The sequence below is a fragment of the Lepisma saccharinum genome, chromosome 28, assembly GCF_977018435.1.
Source record: "Lepisma saccharinum chromosome 28, izLepSacc3.1, whole genome shotgun sequence".
Lineage (NCBI taxonomy): Eukaryota > Metazoa > Arthropoda > Insecta > Zygentoma > Lepismatidae > Lepisma > Lepisma saccharinum.
This window is the reverse complement of record NC_139256.1, coordinates 29,157,937-29,181,226: the sequence shown is the minus strand read 5'-3', so window position 1 is coordinate 29,181,226 and position 23,290 is coordinate 29,157,937. Positions and strand designations below refer to the sequence as shown.

The window sequence follows — 23,290 nt, the reverse complement described above, 5'->3', positions numbered from 1 at the left end:
GTCAATAATACATAAGATCACTCTTTCGTGAGCAGTAAACAAAGTTGGAAATTAGACATTAATAACATTCAAAAAATTCAACTTGCCTTTCTTTACAGCTATGCCAGAAGAGATAAAACACACAGCTAGCTTGGATACGTGCCACTAGCGACGTCTGGGAGCCACTAAAAAAGCTAACACGTCTGTCCGTGACAGCGTTCGTCCTACATTTACCTGCCGACAAGCCGAAAATAACTTGCTTATAGATAGATACTATAAAGACCGCATTCAAAAGAAGATACACGTTAATCGTAGGTATGTTTTCTCCGCAGGAGGAGTTTTCGACGCAAAGAAAAGTATGAAATGTCACATTGATAAGTTGATGGGCGCTAGAAAATTTTATGGTAAAAATTGATAAGTTACTACATTACGTGGGTTATATTGACGTAATGTTAAGGTGACAACATACAAAACATTTTAGAGAGAGACTGTCATGATCAGTGGCGCAGGAACAAATATGTTGTAACCATAGCGGTAACTTAACGGGGACAAAGGTGCACTTACCCCCAATTGTTAAGGTGCAATAAAATTAACAAGTTAAATGTACTTTTGTTAACCTCTTGAGAAGCAAAGTAATATCATGATTTCGTAACTGTAACAGTTATTTAGAAAATAATCCTGGGTGCTATTATTATGGGATGGAAAACTTTTCTATTTTGCCCCCCCCCCCCTCCTCAAAGTTAGACCCTAAGTTTCGCCCATGATTGCAACTCTTGCCTGCAAGTTTTAGCTAGGGGATACAGACAATGGCGCTCGCAGGGAGGGGTCAGGTTGGCATTTGCCCCCCCCCCTGAGATTTCTGGAAAGAGTAAATGTAATTCGAATGGTGAAATTGTAGCGATACGTATTTTATAACAAAAATTGTTGTTTCCTTTGACTTACAAGCCATACGTTATAGCAAATATTATTATTATTTGAAATAGGGTCACATTTAAGCTTACACTCTATTTTACACTGATTATCTAACTATAAGAAAACAGCTTTTTGTCAGTATACAGTTATGCAAATTTTATATGGATATACAGAATATGGAAATTACAAATGAATGTAACTTTTAAGAGAAACAAGTAGTAGTGGTAGTAGTTGTTGTAGTAATAACAAAAATAATAGCAACAATTAAAACATTAATAGCAATAATGATGATAATAATAATTTTAAAAAGTTTATGTAACCTTGCAACCCCTGAGAAAAAATCTTGCGGACGCCATTGGATACAGACATACAGTACTGCCTAAATCCTCGTATCCTCTCTCAGATCATTTCACAGACGCAAAATGCTGCCTTTCAAACAATCTCGTTTTTAGTAGCTAAATGCAAAACTTTCTTTCGCCTACATTATTTCCAAATTAAAAAAAAATAACATTTATGGCAGCTTTTAGAGCGAGGCGACGAGCGATATGTGTCTATTGGAAAACAATCTTCAGAAAGAACAATGAAACTTTTCGGACGGAAGCGACACGACAAGCTGCACGTGTCTCTTGTCGCTTGCGGGTATCTCGGACTGGGCCCGTATTCTCAATGCCGTGCATCGTGTCGCTTCGGTATGTTGTTCGTGCATACGCAACGAATGTTTTGCTTTAGGGAGATTTCAGACCGAAGCGACACATGCCCCTTGGGAACGAACCAATCAGCAACAACGTTTCACACCGTAGCAGCATGACAGGCCGCACAAGCCTCCGATCGATTTATGAACTCGTCGAGCGACACGCGTCGCCTGTCGCTTCGGTGTGAATTCTCTCTAACATTGTGGTACTAATTACCTCACTTGATCTGTGCTCTTGGAAAACTTTATAAGAAAGTTAAAACTCTTTAAAATAAGTACACTTCTCCAAATGTTACTTGACCGCCCTGAAAGTTTAGAAATCGTTAATTTGGCAACATAGCTCTTGAGAACCAGCAGAGAGTAGCCAACTTTACTGCAGGTCCCCCTACTAGGCGAGAAACCCTCTGGTGTAAGATTTACATTATTGTTGATAATATGAAGTCAGAAACTATATTCGCCCAACATATTAATAGAGAACAAAACGGAAAACTCAAGTATGAGGAATAATTTAAGAGAATACGTGCGATTCAGCATGTTAAAATTGGAATCAGAGAAACTGTTGTGAGGTTGGAAACACTGCACTCGCTCGTGGTACACCTGGGGGAAATCGCTGTCAAGTTTGAACACAAAAGGGCATAATTACGAATAGTTTATGCAAATAAAATACAACAACACCTTGCAAAGTACTGTGCAATGATCGAAAATTAAGGAATCTCGCAATTTGCAGCGAAAATATGTTCGTCGCATAGAAAAGTGGTAGCTTGCGCAATCATCAACACGTTTTAAAGTACGTATTTGCTACAAGCGATGTTGTAGAGTATTGGTAAAGTACTCTCCTCACAAATTTCTTTTTCCAAAGAATTAAGGGTCTCTGGTTCAAATCCAAAGCTCTCCTTTTTTGTGTAAGTATGGCATCAGATACATTGAGCATGGAGTTTAGTAATTAAGTTGAATAAGTTTGTTTCAGAATGTTCGCAAAAAATAATTCGGTGTTGAAATCGACAAATGTTTCCAGCAGCTCAATGTATTTGTTTCTTCTTTCTGGAACTAACATTCACCAATGATAAAAAAAAATACTAAAGTGTTGTCGTATTCCAACAGATAGTATTTGGCCAAACAAAAAATGTGCTGACTATAGCTTGGAAGTTGATGAAGAATCGTCTTCTTTACTGAGCCTACACAACAATGCTAAACCGAATATCAGTCCGTTTGCCTTCAGCGAGAACCAGAAAACATGATTTATTTGCGTTTGTCGGCCTTCTTTTGGCTTTTAGGTTATTTTCAGTAGTTTTACATTTTCCTCAATTTGAAGGCTTATTTTTCTCCTTCCTTGTGGTTTCGTGAATTTTAAATGCACTTGCTAGCATAACTTGTAGATTTAAATTTTCTGACATGGTCCTTTCAGCAACTTCATCATTAAACGAATATATGGTCAATGGAAAAGCACAACTATCATTTTCAAGTTTGGCAATGCACTAAATAATTAATTGTGATAATTTTTTTTCCTACTTCAAACTTAAGATACGTTGTGTGAATTCTACTTTGAGATTCCCTTGCTAGCCTCTGTTATCGCTTTAATCTGTGCTTTTAAAATTAAATTAGTCACAATATTAAAGATGATATAATCTTATGTACGCCAAACACAAATGTATTTCAGTTGCTGGCCGTCTACCGTATCGTGGAAGATTCATTCTCAAAGGAGGTGAATGTTATGTAAGCTTGAAGTTAAAATAAAGAAAACCGCGTGCGTGTTACATTTAACTCAGCAGAACATGCAAACGTTTTTTTAAAAAAATACCCCTTTCCTAGACCAACTTGAAGTACGGACAAAAATTCCTCAAAGTTTAGTCCAACGAGAAAGTTTAGTTTATGGCATCGAATTAGATGTCACAGAGCAGGATGTACTTGATGGAATAGCTTCACCCTTTCCAGTTATTAGTGCCAAACGTCTAAAGAAAAAAAAATGATGATGGAACAGCCAGATTAGTTGATACTAAATTAGTATGTTTATCCTTTTATGGAAAATTTCTTCCTGAAAAGGTAATCATCAATAGTGGTGAGGACTAAAAGTAAACGTTGTAAGTGCCAAAAGCGAAAGTGTTAGGAAATCGCATTGTTCAGCACATCAGAACGTTCACACTAGTGACCTCTTTACACGCCCTTTGAACTAATTAGAGGGCTACAGCCACATTTCACGTTTACCACATTATAAAGCGTGGCACATTTCTTCACAGTTTAACGTGAAAAACGGTGTTTGAGTTATTGTGGCACTTGCAGCGCTTACCAATTTTAGTCTTCAAGTCATGGTAGTAAAACTCCGTGTCAGGGCAGTGTTCCAGTGTACAGTTTGTATGAGGTACTCGCATGGCAGGGCCCAATGTAAATCTAAACCACTATGCAGTAACTGCGGATCCGAAATACACGATACCCCTTGTACCAAGTCCCCATTCTGTGTTAACTGTAAGATAGCACATGGGGCCCTTGATCGCAACTGTGAGAGCTGGCGACAAGAATTCCAAATCCAAAATCGATCCGGCCATGGAAAATATATCCTACCATGAAGCAAAACACAAAACCCTGGGAACATATTTGGCCCCTCCTTCGCGGGAAGCGATACTCAATCCGATATATAACAAACGGAACTTTCCAACCCTGAAACCCAGCAAAGTAATTCCGCTTCCTAGTCAAATCGGTGCAAATCATCAGCGCTTGGGAAAACACTTTCACAGCGTTGCAAATAGAAGAACCAAGTACAGTCACCCCGGAAGCAGGTCCCAGTGTCAACCACGAATCAGTGGGTCCCGACAGCCACACCAAATTTCCCAGACCCCGCCATCGGACACACAGGAGTTTGACAACAAAGAATAGGCATCATAGTAAAGACCAATTGGATCGTAGGACTGACACCAGTTCTTGGTGTTCAGCTTGGAAACAATTTTGTCAATTCCTCGATTGCACCGAAACCATCGGCACGATCTGGAGCAAATTCAATAAATTTCGCAAACCAAAAATAGTTCATCACACCTCATTAACGTATGAATGGGAATCCGATTATGAATATTATCACCCCGCCTTCAATGGCACCTAGAAACTATTTTCGGGCCAAATAGGACATTACCTATACAACGGATTTTCAGGAAGTAACGGTCTTCGAACTTCGCTCTATATTACAGTCGGTGAAAAATACGGCCCCCGGATATGATGGTATCACTTATGACATCATTCGGCACTTACCTGATTCAGGTCTCGAAATTATTGTTCGTCTTTTTAATGATATATATCGAGGTGAACAGGTCCCTGTTGAGTGGACAAATCACATTGTAATACCAATACTAAAACCCAACAAACCAAAGAACGAAGCTAAATTTACGTATCGTCCTATTGTGTTGATACCTGTCATTGAGAAATTATTCGAGAAAACACTCCATCAACGTATAACTTGGAACCTGGAAAAATGGAATTATTCCCTCTCCCATCTAAATGGGATTCCGGCTAGGGCTGGGCAGTCAGGATGCCATTAATACCCTCACAGTAGCTGTACAAAATAGTAAAGTAACGAGAGATTACTGTTTTGGTCTGTTTATGAATATAGACAAAGCATATGACTCAGTTCCCATCACACTTCTCTGTAAACATTAAGAACAACTACAAATTTACCCAAACCTTGCATATATCATATGGCATTTATATCACGAACGCAATCTCGTATATTGGTTCGAGGATAGAATGGACGGACAACGCGTAAACAACGACACGGGATCCCTCAGGGTTCCCCCCTCAGTCCTCTGTTTTTCAATATTTATACTCAAGAATTTCATACTGTACCTCATGGTCAATTTAAAATACTCCAATTTGCAGACGATTTTTGTTATTATTTGACCACACCAGATGCCACACAGGGATTTCTGGCCACAAAGAAATTAATTCTGACCCTCGACACATCATTACGTAACATGGGTTTGACATTCTCTCGTCCAAAATAAAAGAAATCATAATATTCAATTTACGTACTCAACATAGATATCCGAGCACAGTTACCCAGATAGCCAATATTCCAGTCGTTGAAACAGGTACTTATTTGGGAGTCAGATTTGATAGAAAATTAAATTGGATCGCACATATCAATTGTCTTGAAAATAAAGGACGACAATTAAATAATATTCTATGCTGTCTCGCGACCACACGATGGGGGAACCACCCCTACATAATGCTCTTACTTTACAAAAATTCTTTCCGGTCTCTTTTTATGCTGCAGCAGCATATGGTAGTGCCAGTTCTCGATACTTCCAAGAACTTGATGTCTTACAAAGACTGACTTTACGCATCTGTCTTGGACTCATGAAATCCAGTCCAAACGTAAGCGTCTATTTTGAAAGTAACGAAACCTCCCTAACCCATCGTAGACAAAAGTTAGCTACCCAATGTTTATTAAAAACTTGGGAAAATCATGCGCACCCCTTCAATAAAGAAATTGCATTGCAACGAGAATGGGAAACCGTGCAGGTTCTCACTCCGTCTGATCTCACAAATTACTTTCTCCACTGTTATAACATTGATCGGGATGCATATCATCAATCATTTACGTATACGCAACCACTGATTTATCAGTTACAATTCCCATTAGTCAATCCATTGGATATTTAGTACGAAGATAGAGGACAACATCATAATTATAGGGAAAAATGGCCTAAGGCAGCATTTATTTATACCGATGGCTCCAAGCGCGGAGACGAAGTGGAACGTGCATTTTATGTTCCAGGAGAAAACCGAAGCTCATCAGTATAAGTTACAACCCGATATGTCAATCTTTTCTGCGGAGAGTTATGCAATCTTTCGAGCATTGACCTTTGTTCAACAACAGGATATATCTCACACACTCATTCCCACAGATGACTTAAGCGTCCTACAGACCTTGGCTCGAACTGGGGCTGCGGCTTCTCGCATGAATGTTTTCATCTTCTTAATCCTAGATCGTTTATAAGCTACGCCAACAGAGTCAAATCGTGATTTTTACGTACATCGAAGGCCATAGCGATCTCATATATCAAGACTGCTGACGCATAAGCTAAACTAGCCAGAATGGAGGTCCGCGTTCTCCCACTGCGCTTGTCATACACGGACCTCCTACCACGAGTACGGAAAAGAATTCAATCAAGTTGGGATGAATGGTGCATTCAACTTCTATCCCATACCACAACATATAAATGAGTTGCACAGGTCGGCAACCGACAGCCTTGGTTCCGTTCCATGCATCTGCCTCGAGCAGTGATAATACTGGCAACGAGACTTCGCACAGGTCATGTGCGAACCAACCAATACCTTGCTCGATTTCACTTATCTCCTATCCCTTCCTGCAGTTGCGGTGAGGCCATCCAAACGATTAATTATATATCCTTTCAATGTCCGTTATGCGAAAGACAGAACAACCATTTAAAAGTGTATTGTACGAGCAGGAACAACATTTCCTCTTTCCATAGCGACCTTACTCCATAATCCTCCTCCCGCTGTTATGTGGATTTTATACGGGTTCGCCCGAAAACAAAACATCTTAATGTAAACAAACTCCTGTTGATCAACAAAGAGACCACACCATGGAAGTGTGATATAAAGTGCTAGTGCTGAGACAAGTGACAAGTGCGGAACAGGCGATAATGGAAAAGTGTATTATACCCTTCCCAAGTGTTAGTGACTTGGCACTTTCAAGTGCTCAGAATATTTTGTTTTTTCCAGAAGAGAAATAATGACAACATTAATAGCAACTTTGGCTGGAGACTGCAAAGGGTGAATATGGTTAAGAATTGCAGTTACCATTTCGCCGATGGCAGATTTTCTACATGAAGCAAAAAGAGAGAGAACTTGATCGTGAAACCACTTTCTTCTCCCCGTACGAGATTTACATCGCAGAAAAATAAAAATGCAGCTGCCCTTTTTCGACTTTCGTATCCACGATATTGTCGATGTTTTCTGCCGACTTTTCCTACCCTTAATCTCTACAAGCGTCGTAGAAGGTTGCCCAGTTTGCTGAATTGAGAAGGACAGCGGTTGGAAAGCACCAGATTGTACGCCCGACATGGCAACGTGGCGTGACGGGTCATGAACAACAGGTATGTGCTGTGCAGTGAGAACTAATTGATTTGACCGCGTCCATTTAACTGCAGTAGATCGTCAATTAAGGTATTGCCACGATTAAAAGCAGGGTTGTTAAAGGCCCAGGAACCCATAAATTCTATTGGGTTTCGCTACAGGACCGGAACCTTCTTTCTACGCAATTTAAATTCGGTCCAAGTTCCTTATGTTTACATTGAAAAAAATTTCTGGACCCTATTTAAATTGATGTGGGAAAAAAGGTTCCTGGACGATTTGAAATTCTTCAGGATAAAAGGTTCCTGGACCGAATTTAAATGCTATAAATATGAAAAGGTTATACACTGTCTAGAACTCATTTCCGTTTGCTAATTTTCTCTCCCAGTCCGGGATTGAATTTATTTGCAATTCTTCGACCAGAGTTGACCGATTAAGGGAGAATTCACACCGAAGAAACACGCAACACGCGACACGCGACACGCAACATGCAACACGCGACACGAGTGTTTCACACCGAAGAGACAAGATGCACGCGGCAAGCGACACTGGTTTCTTTGCTCAGTTCGCACGATGGTACCGATATAATTGCATTAATCAGTTTGTTAGTCACCCGAAAATAACGTAACAAGAGACATTGTTACATGTAAACTGCGTTGTAAAATTTGTGCAAGTTATTGAAACTTGGGAGAGGCATGTTGTGCACGAGAAAACTGAGAAATAATATGCACTGACCTCAAACTGTATACGCTAGACTTTTCAGCCTGAATAAAGCGAATACCTAAACACTAGAGAAATGGTTCTCAACCTTCAAGGCACAGCAGTAGCGTACGCAGGATTTCGTCAAGGGGGGGGGTTATTTGTAAAACTTTCTCCAAATTCACATTACCTTTGATTTATTATACTTTAATTAAATAATAATAATCACAATTAATTAATAATACTTATAATTAATTAATTAGCTGAATTACTACTAATAATACTACTAATACCACTACTACTATTATGTAGTAGAGATCTACATAAATATACCATTTATGAAAACAATAGAAAGAAATTACTTTCTAATCATTCAATTTTTATCAAATCCTGGGAGCATTTTTTTGTTTTTGTTTTTTGTCTGGTCAACGAGGTGAGACATTTTAAGGGTGAAGAAAATCCATAAAACAAGAAAATATATTAAAATAAATTGAAATAATTAAAGTATGGAACTCATCCAAGAAGCTGCGGTGGTCTGGTCGGTAGAGCATCTGACAATCACGCGGGAGATCCGGATTCGATTCCCAAAATTGGTTGGAATTTTTCCGGCTTCTTCCCCGCATAAATGTCCCCGATAATTCACATCTTGATTGTCTCACTGTTCTTACCAACAAAAAATTTTCCAATAGTTAAGCTTATTGTCGTTTGAATAATTGTCTAGTCAACAAGGTGAGACATTTTAAAGAGAGACATTCAAACGTGCTGCGGTAAATAATACAATGGAAAGGCAGACTGGTGACTGTATTCTTGTCCGCCTAGCCTTTGTCTATACATTAGCCTCTAACAACGAACCAAGAACTTTCTTTAGTTAATTCTCATTGTTCACACAAAAAAAAATACATGTTCGTTGAACACTGGCGTACGTAGAGGCATGGCCGATGGTTAGAGGCACATAAAGAAGATAAAAAAAAAGGTAAAGTGTTCCCCTGTGCATAGCACCACGCCATGAAGGCGTATAGGGGGTGTGGGGGTAACGCCCCACACTTTCTTGATCCGGTCGTGAGTGGGGGTGATGTGATCAGCATCACGCCCCTGACCGCCTTACTTTTGGTAAATAAAAAAGCAAAATTTCAGTATAAAAACAGAGTCAATTTCGGGTTCAAAAGCTGTAAATAAAATGAAATTTCGCTGTTATAGCGGTGAAAAAGCAGTATATAAAATTCAATTTTGGTTTTAAAAATGTGAATATAATCCCAATTGATTTAAAAACTGCACTATTACACAAAATAAACATATCCCTTCTAATAGCACATTAAATCATTACCAGAATATTAAGTTTATTCCTGTATAGAGGAGTCCATTTTTGCTTTTCAAATATTTACAGCAAAATTAATCAATTTTCCGTGAATTGCATAACACACAGGATACTTCAGACTTCAGAAAGTGTCGCGTAGGTATATAAACGGTAAATTTCGTGTTTAAGAGTCTATTTCGCATTTTGCAGTTCATTTCGCATCATTTCGTGACAAAACAGAGTAGGAAAATGCACCTCACACCTTTCAGAAATCTTAAAAATTAACATTGCAATGTGTTATTTCAAATTTCGTTTTCTTTTTGTCAAAAACGAAATATGCATGCCTCTACCGATGATGCTACAGCCCCTACCAAAATTTGGAGAAAATCAGAATTTTCAAATAAAAATCTGTTAAAAACTTTAAAAAATCAAAATGTGTAAATACGAAACCTCTTTTAAAGTGAGTCCCGATTACCATTTTTGTCTTTGAATACAATTTTAATAGACTGAAAAGCTCCAAAAATACGAAATATTTTATTATGCATCCTGCCCTCCAAAACGAAGCCATGTGTTATCCACATTTACTATTCCGCCCCCCCCCCAAAAAAAAACTGCGTACGCCAGAGTATTGAACATTGTTGCAACTGAAATACAAAACATTTTATTTCTCTTTTAAATCATAGTTACCCTCATATTTCACTTTCAAGAACTTGTGCTTATTTTCAAGGCATCACTCTGAAAGACGCGTGTGCTTGGAATGCTGTGCTTTTCTCCATGCTACATGGAAATAATAATTCAAATTATTATTATTATTATTAGTGGTAGTAGTAGTAGATGTAGTAATAGTAATAGTATTGTCCCAGATGTTTGACTGTGGTAAATTGGCCATTTAAAATTTTTTCCACAGCATTTTTCATAATATTTCACAAGCTCAAGGGGGGGTTTAAACCCCGTAACCCCCCCCTTGCGTACGCCACTGAGGCACAGTATTCTTTTTAAGTCAATTCCCTTAGCCGAAGAATTTTCCTCGTAAATCTTTACAGTATTGAAGATTTTATGCATGAATTAACATGTACCTATGAAATTAAATATTGATAAATAAATTCTAGCATAATCATAAGAGTAATAATAGTTTCATTACGTGTGTAGGATTGTTGACAAATATAAAAATATGGAAGACAAAGTGGTAACGTCGTCTCCTTGTAATTAAGTGATCCCGGGTTCGATAACCGGGGAGGCACCGGGCAGATCCAGTTCAGATTAGTCTATTTGTGCATAAAATGGACTTTAAAAAACGAAAACTCACAACTCAAATATGATATTGGGATTGTGATAGTTGTCAACCAGTTTCAGTAGAACATTTCGCAGCTTAGTATAGTTGATACGAGGGCACGGTATTGGGTCGCGGCCCTGTGGTTGAAAAACAATGCACTAGAGTACTTTACCATGTTGACTAATATAGTTTGGACTAAAGTGCCTCCACAAGCTGACTTTTTCAAATAAAAGCAGTCAGGTAAATGGCCAAAACATGGCCTCTTTTCACGATGTTGAAGGCAAATTACAGCCGATAGATAACTGCATCAAAAAACTCGATAAAGCAAAATGAACGTTGTGTTTAAATCTTAAAACATTGTTAAAACATTGTACATATCGATACTTTATTATATCAACAAATTAGAGGATCAAACATAATGCAGGTTGTGCTCTCTTCTAGTGTCTAAATACAGCTCGTTAGAATGAAGCATTTGCTGCGCATGCGCGAACAAGAAACTGAAGCAACACGATGCACGGTATTGAGAAAACGGCACAGTGCGAGAGGCACGTAAGCGACACACAACACGTGCATCTTGCCGTGTCTCTTCGGTTCGAAAGGTTACATTGATTACTGAGTGTTGGCTTCCAAGCGACACGTGTTTCGTGTTACATGTCGCGTGTTTCTTCGGTGTGAATTCTCCCTAAAAGTTACCTTCTAAAAATGTCCGCGAGTACGTTTTACATTAGAATGTCACACTGCGGTTGTAGAAAACGGTGTAGCGTCAAATCATCGCCAACAAAACATCGACGGTACAAAACATCGACAGCACAAAACATCGACAGTACAAAACATCGACAGTACAAAACATCGACGGCAAAAACATCGACATCAAAAACATCGACGGCAAAAACATCGACACCAAAAACATCGACGGTAAAAACATCGACGGCAAAAACATCGACAGTAAAAACATCGACGGCAAAAACATCGACATCAAAAACATCGACGCCAAAAACATCGACGGCAAAAACATCGACGGTAAAAACATCGACGGCAAAAACATCGACATCAAAAACATCGACGGCCAAAACATCGACATCAAAAACATCGACGGCAAAACATCGACGGTAAAAACATCGACGGCAAAAACATCGACATCAAAAACATCGACGGTAAAAACATCGACGCCAAAAACATCGACATCAAAAACATCGACCGTAAAAACATCGACATCAAAAGAGGTTATTTCAGTCGTTCAACGCCAGAGTGACGGCCGTTCGGCGGACTCTTCATGCAACAGGTCCCGGCAAATTGCGTTCAGGAAGTCCGTAACAGAAACCGCTTGTTTTGTAATGTTTCCACTTTTCACAATTACAGTTACAATTACAATTGAAATAAGCACGTACCTTGTCGCAAGGATACTGAGTGTGTGTGGAAAAGGTGTCCTCCCAAATACAAATATTTCTGGCACCTTATTTCTGACAGAAAATCTTAGATTAGACATCGTTACTTTATCGTCAGTTGTCAGAAAGGGAAGACAGCATCCCGGCGCATAAAGCAAACCGAAAGCGTAAAATGATATTTAAAAGTAATAATAATGATGATCACTAACCTCCTGTGTTATAAGAGATGTTGAAAATGACCTCCTTTAACAGCAATACAACACGTTTCTTAGGTTCAAGAGATCCTGTCTATCGTAATTCCCTGACCACTTTTCTGCAAGAATTCGTTTTCACGTAATTATCGTACATAAAAACTCTCTGTTCAAGACTATATTTGTTTAACGACATAACTAATGAATGAATAACAATTAACACACAATAAAGCACTGGCCATGAGTAGCACATTACAATAACACAGTATAAGCAACACGTGTACTGATAAACGCAAACAGAAGTGAACATGAACGTACACTGACGTCTGGTAGCCGACAGTGTTGCTAACCATTTTTCGGCAATGTCCCTACAGACGTAGTCAAAATGTCCCTACGCCAAGTAAAGCGACTAAAAAAATTATCACCTCATGAGCATGCAAAACAGAAGATAAAATATACACATTTACTTACCAAGTCTTTCTGCTCGGTGCTTCCACAATTAATGAAGGAGCGAATTTACATTTGCCTATCCTAACTTAACCTAACCGTACCTGGAAGCGGCCCCGGCGCCTACCCAGCGTCGAATAACATGGGTACCTGGGGGAAACCCTGGGGGGTAAAGGCGGTCAGGGGCGTGATGCTGATCACATCACCTCCACTCACGACCGGATCAAGAAAGTGTGGGGCGTTACCCTCACACCCCCTATACGCCTTCATGGCGTGGTGCTATGCACAGGGGAACACTTTACCTTTTTTGTACCTGAATGGTTCGTGGGGCTATCCGTCAATGGTTTGTTGGGCTACCCGTTTTTCGAGCCCAAATTTTAACTATGTTTGCCTTGCCTAACCTAACTTAACCTAACCTTACCGAGAATGCTCAGTGGGGCTATTCCTGAATGGTTTTGCGGTAATTGTGATTACGAACCGATAAAAAATATTTTTTTCGTAGCACTTTAACATCATCGAAGACGCCATTTTAGTATCCTGCAATTTTATGATTGATGTAATGTTGCCAAATTTACCTGTAATCAAATCAGTTCTTCTACATCGTGATTGTCGCTGTCACATGTAAGCACGTTCTTTGGGCAATATACTGAAATGAATAAGTTTATTAATTAGCCCTCCTGCACACTCCACCTAACAATCTGTATAACATTAACAACTTTTTTACTGTTCTCTTCCGCTATTCTTACACAATCCATGCTCTCCAAGTATGAAATCAACAGTGTGGCAACGCTGTAGACAGCGTAACTAATTGTAATTTGTTCATATCAACAAATATGGCTACCATACTTGTATACGGAGAATCATTGCGAGAATTGGAATGCTTATTTTACAACTTCTACACGTTAATTAACATTTTTTCCCCCTCACCCCAACATGTTAACTTGAGATAAATCATCACGAATAATTATTTCGTGAGTATAAGACGTAGCATAGAAATTACAGAAGGGTCCGGTATTGTAAATTCTTGCCTTAATGAATAATAGGGGTGTGCGGGACAGAATTTTTTGGGTCGGGACGGGATCGGGACGGTAATTTTTTTAAATCCCGACATTCGGGACTGAAAAATTTGCAATTTCCCGACCAAGTCGGAAAATTTTCGGGACGGGAAATGTTCGAAATTTCCCGAAGCACTGGAAATCTCGAATTTTACAAGTCATTTTCACTTTAAGTGATTGTTTTTGCATTTCTAGAATAAAAACTTACAATTTTCGATAAGTTCCAGAAACTTACAAGGCAGAAAACGTCGAGAATTAACGACTTTTTAAAGTAAAGGATCCCGCACACCCCTAATGAATAACGTTGAGTCGTTTACTGTTGATTATGTTATTTGAAGTCATACATGCTGCTGCTGTGCAGAGATAGATGTTGGTTGGTGATGCTGTATTTCCTGCAGTCTTTAACAATTCTGGTCCCATTTTATTTCCCTTTTTTGTTTTTGTATCACTTAACATTGAAAATATTCTTTCCGTTTCCGCTTTAGAATGTGGCAATGTTAGCACTATTTTCGCGAGAGTGGAAATGTTTTCAAAAAGGAACTTGCCTTGAAAGTTTTTGGTAACCGATAACATGTTCCAAAATTCTGATGGAGATTTGTTAGTTAGTTCTTTTTTCTCCTCTTCGCTAAAGTATCCAGATAAACTAATTCATAAAATGTCATTTACCAAGATTGAAAAAAGTACCTACGTTTTCCCTCATTTGGCAAAATCTGTCCCTACGTTCCTACGCGGGCGAAATTTAGTGAAAAGTCCCTATGCTTAGGGACATGTCCCTACGGTTGGCATCACTGCCGACACGTGCAGTATGAAGCGCCCTCTCGCGGCTGACAACTCACCCAACCCCCGATAAGCTGCCGGCGCTGTCGTGACAACTGAGGATAAAGTAGCGATGACTAATCTAAGATTAGATGTCAGAAATATGGTGCCAGAAATATTTGTATTTGAGAGGACACCTTTTCCAGCATACTTGCGACAAGGTACGTGCTTATTTCAATTGTAATTGTAACTGTAATTGTGAAAAGTGGAAACATTAGAAAACAAGCGGTTTCTGTTACGGACTTCCTGTAATGCAATTTGCCGGGACCTGTTGCATGAAGAGTCCGCCGAACGGCCGTCACTCTGGCGGTGAACGACTGAAATAACCTCCCTATAATGGTCATTGTTTTAAGAACGGTCCGCGAGGCCGAAACACGCCCTCTCAATAAAGACGTTATTATTATTATTATTATTATTATTATTATTATTATTATTATTATTGATTAAATTACAAAAAATGAGATTGCGCAGTGAACGTGATGGTTTAGTTTCTGGTAACCATTTATCACTTCTCGCCGGCAGCGTTTGTGGTCGGGGGAAAGGGAAAGGAAGGCTCCTCCGTGTGAAACATGAAAAGACCACCGACTATTGTTATTTCTTGTTTATTAGACGCAGGAGACCGAAAGGACCAATATACAACTTGACTTTTCTGTAGTGACTTTCTTTCGGTTCATGCACTGGTACACACCGTGTGCAAGTAATATAACTGCCCCCTTGCAATATTGTCTTGCCCCCTTCCTCTCCAGACATTTTCCCCGGGTGTCGCACGACGAAGCGCCTTCACTGTGTATCAGTACCGCTGTTGTATTTGAATCAAGGTGTCCGAGGTTCGATCCCCGGTGGAGGAAAGTGGCACAGTGGTATGGATTCTTTAAACTATAGGTTCAGTTCCGATTAACCCTTCGTGGGTCACACGAGAAAAATTTTCTTGTTGATCGCCCACGGTGCCAGAGACCGGGATCTTGATATAAGTTAAATTAAAGGTCTAACACACCAAATCCTCAATTATTACGATTAAATATATATATTGTTTTTTGTTATAAATATATTTGCAAACAATTGATATTGTATAAAACTACGAATTGCATATTTCAGTTTCTAAAAATAAATATACAGGACAAAATAAATAACATTCCAAATACCGAAAATTTCAATGTTACATGTGCACCCATAAAATAATATTAATAATAATAGTTTTAAGTCCTCTTTATGCACAGAGAAGTTAATCGGGACTGGACCCAAAGTTTAAAATAGGATCTGAACCACCATGTGCTTTCACTGGGTATCGAACCCGTGACCCATTGATTACAGGGTAACACTGCGTTTCTTGCAGAGACAATTGGAAAAATTAGTTTCTTTTGCAAATAAAGTAATTGGTGATTGAAAGTATTTTTAAATTTTTCACTGCACTCTTACAAATGTTACAGTGATGGGTATCAATGACCATCTGAATCAAACTGTCCATCTAGTGAGTTACTTTCCCTCAGAATATTCGCTCTTATTCCCTTATGTCCACCTCATCAGGGACGGCGTTCCAGGCGGGCTAGGGGACAAAACATCTCTGGCTCCCTTCTCCCCAAGATTTATATAGTAGGTTAGACGCATTTCGACCAAAAATAGGAAAAACTAGAAGTTTTCTCACTCAATATTTTCCATTAACAAACTTCCATTTGGCCAATCATAACTCACCAAACTTGCTACAAAAATTGAATCACCATTATTAGGAATAGGTGTAACAGGTGCGAAAATATTTTTTTATAAGTAGGAGAACGTTCAACACCTAACGAACCTTTAAGCTTCATTTTCATAGGCGTGCGCACGGGAGGCAAAGGTGGCCGACTGTCTCCCCTAATCCTTTACTTAGAAATGCAATGTAATCTTATTGCAGTTATAATATTAAACTCTAAAAGAATGTTACCTATTTTTAAGTCGATACATGTCCAAGCAACTACGGGAGAATGGGTTGCTTGTATTACTTTTTATATAATTGAACTATTCCACTCCGTTTTCTAGGAAATTTCTTGTAATTACACTCACACATACTTTATACGTTAGCTGTAAGTTGTGAGCTGTGTAGCTTAATATGGCTGGCGAAGAAATGGCTCATACTTGGAAATTAATAAATTATGTGTAGTTGTTTTGAATCTGAACCTGAGAGATTAATTTAAAGTCACATATAATTTAAACAGTGTGATCTTTTTTTAATAATGCAATACATATATAGCTTAATTGCAAGTAGTCCAACAAGGCATGGTATCTTCGAAAGCATCTTAAGAGATGCAGGATAGAAACTTATTCCTTTAAAGATCCTATCTGTAACAAGATGGGCTTGCTGTGCGAATGCTACGACAGTCATAAATTCTTTCCGTAAATATTTGACATCAGGAAATAGTCTCAAATACAAAAGTAACTGAAGTGAAGGCAATAGAAGAGGACTGCTTTCGCAAATGAGAATGGCGGAAGCAAGGGGGGCATTGGCCGTCTAAAATTTTCAGGTTTATTAAAATGTACAAGTCAATGGTACTTTTATTGACCTCTTCGGGCCAGAGGAGCAATTTTTATGATTTCACAAATGTGACAGTTGTTTCACAAAATAGAAATAATCTTGGACGCTATTTTTATGGCCTAGAAAACTTTTTCATCCTCCCCAAAAAAGTTGAGCGGCAAGTTCGATTGTGACCCCCTAAAGTTAGATTCCAAGTTACACCCATGAACGTGGATAGAGAAATTCCTCGTCAAACAAAAAAATAGATAATACGTGGCAAAATTATGTCTAAATGTGGCGGCGATTGGTTTCCAAAACTGGGGGAGGGGGAGGGGGAGGACAAGGACAGTTTACTTTCCCTTGGTACATAAGGTTTAGCATAGTGCGAGAGAAAATGTGGCAAAATGTATGAGATGGTGCAACTGTCCCTCCACGTCCCCATAATCTCCGCCTCCAGTTAAATGTGAAAGAACATTTTTCTACTTTGCAGCAAATCATGGGTTACCTTCGTAATGGGATTGGTAACTGGAGGTTGAGTGCTGTATTTATTCCCTCAAATGTAACAGTTATTTAACAAAATAGTCCTGGATATTATTTTTATGGGATGGAACAACTTTTCGATTCTCGATTAGTGCAGTGGCGGCGATTAGGTTGGCATGGGGGTGCAGATGCCCCCCCCCCCACTTTTTGCCGCTTTTGCCCCCGCATTATGCTAAACCGTATGTACGAAGAGAAAGTAAATTGTTTGTCCCCCCCCCCCAAAGTTTTGTAACCCAATCGCCTCCACTGCATTTAACTGTTGATGAATAACACAAAGCTTATAAAGTTCGTTAAAGGCAATTTTGAACGTTTCAACCATTGCAAGCAGTTGCTGAAGGGTTCTTATTGCTAATTCCCTTCCATATCACAACAGTAGTGAGCGGCGTAGGATTGTAGCTTTCCGTAGTTCATAAATTCGGAACTTTCTGAACTGAAACGGCCAAATCCAATTAACACATCACTTAGTGTCCTTAATAAAGCTTTCCTTTAATTTAGAAATTAATAAATCATAATTTTAATATTCTCTTCACATGTAGCTCTTCTGCTTTCACATGCTGGAATCGAAATGGCCTACTATGACAGTGCACAAATTATTTTCTGACCTCAGAAATGAGGTTAATATAAATCCAACCAACTAAATACTGCAATACGGTGCAAAAATCAGCACGCTTGGGGAATGTAGGCATACTCCTAAGACTCCGAAGAGCATTAAATTGCCCAAGCGTGCTGACTCTTGCACAAATTGCAGTATTTTATAGTGGAATTCGAGCCACTTAATGAAATGTACCCCCACCAGGGATTTAACACGGGTACACTTGGTTACAAGGCAACAGTCTTATTGCCAGACTACCTAGGTGTGGAACTCAATTTTAATATTTCTAATTCATAGTTTGTTAACTCCTTGATTTCATAACGTCGTATTTCTCTCTCTCGGAATTTTTAGTGATAAGGATATACGTATACACTGCCTTTCACGGCCGAGGTGGCCGTTGGGCGGCGGCTAGCGCGTCGGAAAGTAAGAGCACATCTGCCGGCATTTAAACCCACAACTGTACGCTGACCTTGACATTGGACACGTCCGTGCTTCAGTATCCACACAGCTGTTGTCCAGTTTGCACGTGTTTGTGAAGTGTTAAATTGTTAACAAGTGTTTTAGATTGTTTTGTTTTAGTTTATGTATTACCAGTTCTTTCTGCAATCTAATAATGCCACGCTATCCGCACAATTTTAAACAAGGAATTTTTATATATGACTCTTACGTCATTACGAATTTTTGTAGTGAAGTTAGAATGCGTATTGCAGCAGAATTACCAGATGTTTCTGTTTCACACAGAGACAGTGATCTGTTACTTGTGAACAAATTTAGGAAAATGGGGTCTGCTCTTGTTAAGGTAAAACGGCACGTGCTTACTGAGGATAAAATAGACAACGTTGGAACATGATTGAAACATACTCCTCAGAAATCTCTCAGACGCCTTGCACAAGAAAGACATATTTCTAACGTCATCGTGGCGAGTTTTATACCGGAAGCCATATATCAGAAGAATTGAAAGAAAATATGAAGAAATAAATTGAAGCAATTTCGAAAGAGGAACTGATACGTGTTAGTGAAAATTTCTTATAAATATGTGGATGCAGGAGGACATCATTTCAGAAACAAGTTCTAGATCCGCCTATGTGTATGGCGACAACCTGTATATTTATGTCTAACACAAACTACTAGCAAAAAATTACAGCTAAATTATTCTCCTTATTTTCTTAAGTTCATATAAGGCTGTGTATTTTAAAAAATAAAACACGTTGTTTGTTAGGAACCCTTCATGCACAATCTACATTTGTGACAAAAATTCTAGCAACCCTTCTGGTGTGACTGGTAGAATTGATATCAGTTACAGATAAACCCTGATGTTTGTGAGAGACGATGTTTTGAAGGCTTCTGTCCAGTCGCTGTCACAAGGGGTCTGCTGCGTGAAGGTGGGCGGGGGAGGTAAAGCAAAGGTGCCCTCAGTCGGTTCGTACCATAGTCATAAAAGAACATTTCTTCCACATCCACAATATAACGAGCATACAACTATCCCGTCTATGAAGTTAAAAGCAGCAGAAGGAAACATGACACTTCGCATTGTTTACGATTCCATTGTTTGAGCTTTGGGGCAAGAATCAGGTGCTAATAATAATATTGTTTTTGATGTCAGAAGGTGCGCGCGCAGCCCGAAATTATCGAATCAATGAAAATACCGCTCTTGCACAACAACCATGGCTGATAAGAAATCTAAAAACAAGATCGACCAATGTAGGCATGTTTGGTCGAAACAAAGAAGAGCTGTAGCTTCATGATGCTATTATCATAACACTAAATCCTATTCATGAAGCGAATCAAGATATAAATTTCACCTGGGCGAGTTGAAGTTTTAGCACCGATCTACTTTCCACCCTATTACTCACCCCCATCTTTCTACTCTGCTCCTCCTACTTTCCGCCTTCCTCCAATAATAATAAAACATGACTGCATTATAAATTAACAGTTTTAATGACAAAAAAATAGCGGTTTTTGGTGTCGATGTTTTTGCCGTCGATGTTTTTGGCGTCGATGTTATTGCCGTCGATGTTTTTGCTGTCGATGTTTTTGGTGTCTATGTTTTTGCCGTCGATTTTTTTGGTGTCGATGTTTTTGCTGTCGATGTTTTTGGTGTCGATGTTTTTGCCGTCGATGTTTTTGGTGTCTGTTTTTGCTGTCGATGTTTTTGGCGTCGATGTTTTTCCCGTCGATGTTTTTGCCGTCGATGTTTTTGCTGTCGATGTTTTTGGCGTCGATGTTTTTGCTGTCGATGTTTTTCCCGTCGATGTTTTTCCCGTCGATTCTTTTGGTGTCGATGTTTTTGGTGTCGATGTTTTTGGCGTCGATGTTTTTGGTGTCGATGTTTTTGGCGTCGATGTTTTTGGTGTCGATGTTTTGCTGTCGATGTTTTTGGCGTCGATGTTTTTGGTGTCGATGTTTTTGCCGTCGATGTTTTTACCGTCGATGTTTTTGCTGTCGATGTTTTTGCCGTCGATGTTTTTACCGTCGATGTTTTCGGCGTCGATGTTTTTGCTGTCGATGTTTTTGGTGTCGATGTTTTTGGCGTCGATGTTTTTGCCGTCGATGTTTTTGGTGTGGATGTTTTTGCCGACGATGTTTTTGCAGTCGATGTTTTTGGTGTCGATGTTTTGTACTGTCGATGTTTTTGCCGTCGATGTTTTTGAAGTCGATGTTTTTGTCGTCGATGTTTTGGCCGTCGATGTTTTTACCGTCGATGTTTTTGTTGTCGATGTTTTGTACTGTCGATGTTTTGTACTGTCGATGTTTTGTGCTGTCGATGTTTTGTACTGTCGATGAAATGTAGGCGATGTTTTTGTTGTCGATGTTTTTACGTCGATGTTTTGACGTATAACCGTAGAAAACGTAGTGAAGGGAATAAATCAAAACGCTGTTGTTCTCTCGTGGGCCAGTTTCAAAAACTCCCTTGTCGAAGAGTTACTGTACATAAAACAATCGACTATATTAGTGTGGCGTCACATTGAGTTCAAACAAACCCGCCATGTGTTGCTCCGGCATCCGATACAGGAACCGCAGCCAATAGGAGCCGTCGATGAGGTAACGTGAGGCTGCTGTGTTCCTGTGAGGCTACATGGAAAGTGGCAACGTGATTGCAGCGTTTGCGTTTCGCCCATTTCTACCTTGTACCTTATATTCTCGAGACAGCCAGCAACTGAATTAGTCTTTCGTGCTCACAAGTGAATAATCGTCAGGTCCGTATTCGATCCAAGTTGCGTATTGTTTCATTTTTATATGAAACTTGGACCCTATTTAAATCGATTCGGGAAAAAAGGTTCCTGGACTGAATTTAAATTGGTTCGGAAAAAAGGTTCCCAGACCGTATTTAAGTTCATACGGAAAAATGGTTCCTGGACCGTATTGAAATTCATTCAGACAAAAGGTTCCGGACCGTATTTAAATTGATCGGGAAAGAAAGGTTCCTGGACCGAATTGAAATACTTTACAGATAAGAAGGTTCTTTACAGTCCAGAACCCATTTACGCTTGCTGATTTTATCTCCTGAACCGGAATTGAATTTATTTAAAATTCTTGAACCTTTAACAACCCCTCCAGGGAACGCCGTCTTAAAGTAGGACTGACCGTGCGGGCGGAGGGGTTTGCGTACTTTGTTGAGGCTGAGAGCTGTGCCAGCTGTAGAGTTTTCTACCAGCAGAGTCACCCATATTGGACAGGTCTCAGAAGAGAAGCCAGACTAAGGCGTTCTGCAAAGTCCCATCTTACCTATATATCATATCCTAATATTCCCACCCTATTCTATTGGTCTGGTCAATGGCTCCAAGGGCGGAAGAAGATGGATGGTCATCTCAACGGCTGAGGAGGCGGAGAAACCTAGAGGAGTAATACCTCTTTTAAAAAACCTTGGTCCATCTGGCTCCGGATGGTAGTACCTTCTAAGGGCCACTTGCCAGGGTTACGGTGAAGTCCTCAATGGCGGAAGTGGTGGAGAAAAAATTCTCTCAGCACGGATGGCGGAAGAGGCAACTCAATCTCACTAGAGTTTAAAAGTGAGGATCTGCTGCCTTGCAAATGGAAGAGGGATCTCCAAATGCTAGGGGAAGAAACCCCAAAAGAAAATCTGGCAAGCCTAGAGGCCAAAAGGAGGCAGCCCATCCATTAGGCTAGCCTGGCGTAGGGCCAATAACCCATCCAGAGTGAAACAAGAAATATTCAAAGAAATGAAAGGAAATAATATGGACGGATTCATTGGAGACAACAAGGCAAGAATAGGACAACGACATTTGGAACATGGAATATTACTTCCTTAACAGGTAAAAGAAACTGAAATAGTTGGAGAAATGGAGAAATATAAAATTAAGATACTAGGAGTTAGTGAAACTAAGAAAAAGGAAATGGAGAGAAGATCCTTGATAAGAATTACGCACTTTTCTAAGAAAAACAGGTCTAAGGGAGGAGTAGGAATTATTTTAGAAGCAAACTACAGAGCAAAAGTGATAGACTGGGAACCAGTGAGCTCCAGAATAATAAGAGTCGCGTCGCATCGCCACCAGGGCTGTCTACATGAATTATTACTTGTTCCTGAAATTGTTTATTTGTTTTGTGCCGAAAATTAAAGCATCGGCAGAGGTGTTCAATAAGAGCCTAGAAGCGGTCCGTAACCTCAGACCAAGAGCTTCTAATCAAAAAGTCTTGTGCGTTCTACCACTAATACTGTCGACTCACGGACATCCCGCGCGTTTCCAAATAAGTAACAGAGTAGAACGTCACAATATGATGAAATTGATAAGAAACATTCATGCTCAGGCCGGGACTTGACCCGGGACCCCTGACGTCATAGCACGCTGTGCTAACCGCTTCACAGGATGTTTGTGATGTGTAAAAAACTA

General features: G+C 39.5%; 1 protein-coding gene across 1 annotated transcript in view; it reads left to right on the top strand.

Moving 5' to 3' along the window:
* Positions 1-7,639: 7,639 nt before the first annotated feature.
* Positions 7,640-23,290, top strand: part of LOC145981041 (uncharacterized) — a 99,182-nt gene continuing 83,531 nt past the window's right edge. The window contains exon 1 of the mRNA XM_083114137.1: positions 7,640-7,686. The gene's annotated coding sequence lies outside the window, so the exon portion shown is untranslated. The remainder of the gene's footprint in view (positions 7,687-23,290) is intronic.